Raw genomic sequence first — 3,499 nt, forward strand, 5'->3', positions numbered from 1 at the left:
TGTTCCAGGGTGGTGGGGTGCAGTGAGGGACAGTTCAGGATGGACTGTGAAACGGTGTCTGTTGGTGTGTTGCAGGGTGGTGGGGTGCAGTGAGGGACAGTTCAGGATGGACAGTGAAACAGTGTCTGTTGGTGTGTTCCAGGGTGGCGGGGTGCAGTGAGAGACAGTTCAGGATGGACTGTGAAACAGTGTCTGTTGGTGTGTTCCAGGGTGGCGGGGTGCAGTGAGGGACAGTTCAGGATGGACTGTGAAACGGTGTCTGTTGGTGTGTTGCAGGGTGGTGGGGTGCAGTGAGGGACAGTTCAGGATGGACAGTGAAACAGTGTCTGTTGGTGTGTTCCAGGGTGGCGGGGTGCAGTGAGAGACAGTTCAGGATGGACTGTGAAACAGTGTCTGTTGGTGTGTTGCAGGGTGGTGGGGTGCAGTGAGGGACAGTTCAGGATGGACAGTGAAACAGTGTCTGTTGGTGTGTTCCACGGTGGCGGGGTGCAGTGAGGGACAGTTCAGGATGAACCGTTAAACAATGTCTGTTGGTGTGTTCCAGGGTGGTGGGGTGCAGTGAGGGACAGTTCAGTATGGACTGTGATACAGTGTCTGTTGGTGTGTTCCAGGTTGGCGGGGTGCAGTGAGGGACAGTTCAGGATGGACCGTGAAACAATGCCTGTTCGTGTATTCCAGGGTGGCGGGTTGCAGTGAGGGACAGTTCAGGATGGACCGTGAAACTGTGTCTGTTGGTGTGTTCCAGGGTGGCGGGGTGCAGTGAGGGACAGTTCAGGATGGACAGTGAAACATTGTCTGTTGGTGTGTTCCAGGGTGGTGGGGTGCAGTGAGGAACAGTTCAGGATGGACTGTGAAACCCTGTCTGTTGGTGTGTTCCAGGGTGGCAGGGTGCAGTTAGGGACAGTTCAGGATGGACTGTGAAACAGTGTCTGTGGTGTGTTCCATGGTGGCGGGGTGCAGTGAGGGACAGTTCAGGATGGACTGTGAAACAGTGTCTGTGGTGTGTTCCATGGTGGCGGGGTGCAGTGAGGGACAGTTCAGGATGGACTGTGAATCTGTGTCTGTTGGTGTGTTCCAGGGTGCCGGGGTGCAGTGAGGGACAGTTCAGGATGGACTGTGAAACAATGTCTGTTGGTGTGTTCCAGGGTGGAGGGGTGCAGTGAAGGACAGTTCAGGATGGACTGTGAAACAGTGTCTGTTGGTGTGTTCCAGGGTGGCGGGGTGCAGTGAGGGACAGTTCAGGAGGGACTGTGAAACAGTGACTGTTGGTGTGTTCCACGGTGGCGGGGTGCAGTGAGGGACAGTTCAGGATGAACCGTGAAACAATGTCTGTTGGTGTGTTCCAGGGTGGCGGGGCGCAGTGAGGGACAGCTTAGGATGAACCGTGAAACAGTGTCTGTTGGTGTGTTCCAGGGTGGCGGGGTGCAGTGAGGGACAGCTCAGGATCAACCGTGAAACAGTGTCTGTTCATGTGTTCCAGGGTGGCGGGGTGCAGTGAGGGACAGTTCAGGATGGACCGTGAAACAGTGTCTGTTGGTGTGTTGCAGTGTGGCGGGGTGCAGTGAGGGACAGTCCAGGATGGAATGTGGAACAGTGTCTGTTGGTAGTGTTCCAGGGTGGCGGGGTGCAGTGAGGGACAGTTTAGGATGGACTGTGGAACAGTGTCTGTTGGTGTGTTACAGGGTGGCGGGGTGCTGTGAGGAACAGTTCAGGATGGACCGTGAAACAGTGTCTGTTGGTGTGTTACAGGGTGGCGGGGTGCAGTGAGGGACAGTTTAGGATGGACTGTGGAACAGTGTCTGTTGGTGTGTTACAGGGTGGCGGGGTGCAGTGAGGGACAGTTCAGGATGGACTGTGAAACTGTCTCTGTTGGTGTGTTCCAGGGTGGCGGGGTGCAGTGAGGGACAGTTCAGGATGGACTGTGAAACAGTGTCTGTTGGTGTGTTCCAAGGTGGCAGGGTGCAGTGAGGGACAGCTCAGGATGAACCGTGAAATGGTGTTTGTTGGTGTGTTCCAGGGTGGCGGGGTGCAGTGAGGGACAGTTCAGGATGGACTGTGAATCAGTGTCTGTTGGTGTGTTCCAGGGTGGCGGTGTGAAGTGAGGGAATGTTCAGGATGGACCGTGAAACAGTGTCTGTTGGTGTGTTCCAGCGTGGTGGAGTGCAGTGAGGGACAGTTCAGGATGGACTGTGAAACAGTGTCTGTTGGTGCGTTCAAGGGTGGCGGGGTGCAGTGAGGGACAGTTCAGGATGGACTGTGCAACAGTGTCTGTTGGTGTGTACCAGGGTGGCGGGGTGCAGTGAGGGACAGTTGAGGATGGACTGTGAACTGTGTCTGTTGGTGTGTTCCAGGGTGGTGGGGTGCAGTGGGGAACAGTTCAGGATTGACTGTGAAACATTGTTTGTTGGTGTGTTCCAGGGTGGCGGGATGAAGTGAGGGACAGTTCAGGATGGACTGTGAAACAGTGTCTGTTGGTGTGTTCCAGGGTGGCGGGGTGCAGTGAGGGACAGTTCAGGATGAACCGTGAAACAATGTCTGTTGGTGTGTTCCAGGGTGGCGGGGTGCAGTGAGGGACAGTTCAGGATGGACTGTGAAACAGTGTCTGTTGTTGTGTTCCAGCGTGGCGGGGTGCAGTGAGGGACCGTTCAGGGTGGACTTTGAAACAGTGTCTGTTGGTGTGTTGCAGGGTGGCGGAGTGCAGTGAGGAACAGTTCAGGATGGACTGTGAAACAGTGTCTGTTGGTGTGTTCCAGGGTGGCAGGGTGCAGTGAGGGACAGTTCAGGATGAACCGTGAAACAGTGTCTGTTCATGTGTTCCAGGGTGGCGGGGTGCAGTGAGGGACAGTTCAGGATGGACCGTGAAACAGTGTCTGTTGGTGTGTTGCAGTGTGGCGGGGTGCAGTGAGGGACAGTCCAGGATGGAATGTGGAACAGTGTCTGTTGGTGTGTTCCAGGGTGGTGGGGTGCTGTGAGGAACAGTTCAGGATGGACCGTGAAACAGTGTCTGTTGGTGTGTTCCAGGGTGGCGGTGTGAAGTGAGGGAATGTTCAGGATGGACCGTGAAACAGTGTCTGTTGGTGTGTTCCAGGGTGGTGGGGTGCAGTGAGGGACAGTTCAGGATGGACTGTGAAACAGTGCCTGTTGGTGCGTTCAAGGGTGGCGGGGTGCAGTGAGGGACAGTTCAGGATGGACTGTGCAACAGTGTCTGTTGGTGTGTACCAGGGTGGCGGGGTGCAGTGAGGGACAGTTGAGGATGGACTGTGAACTGTGTCTGTTGGTGTGCTCCAGGGTGGTGGGGTGCAGTGGGGAACAGTTCAGGATGGACTGTGAAACATTGTTTGTTGGTGTGTTGCAGGGTGGCGGGGTGCAGTGAGGGACAGTTCAGGATGAACCGTGAAACAATGTCTGTTGGTGTGTTCCAGGGTGGCGGGGTGCAGTGAGGGACAGTTCAGGATGGACTGTGAAACAGTGTCTGTTGTTGTGTTCCAGCGTGGCGGGG

The sequence above is a fragment of the Somniosus microcephalus genome, chromosome 4, assembly GCF_052327205.1.
Source record: "Somniosus microcephalus isolate GS21.2 chromosome 4, FLI_Smic_1.0, whole genome shotgun sequence".
In the NCBI taxonomy this organism is placed as follows: Eukaryota; Metazoa; Chordata; class Chondrichthyes; order Squaliformes; family Somniosidae; genus Somniosus; species Somniosus microcephalus.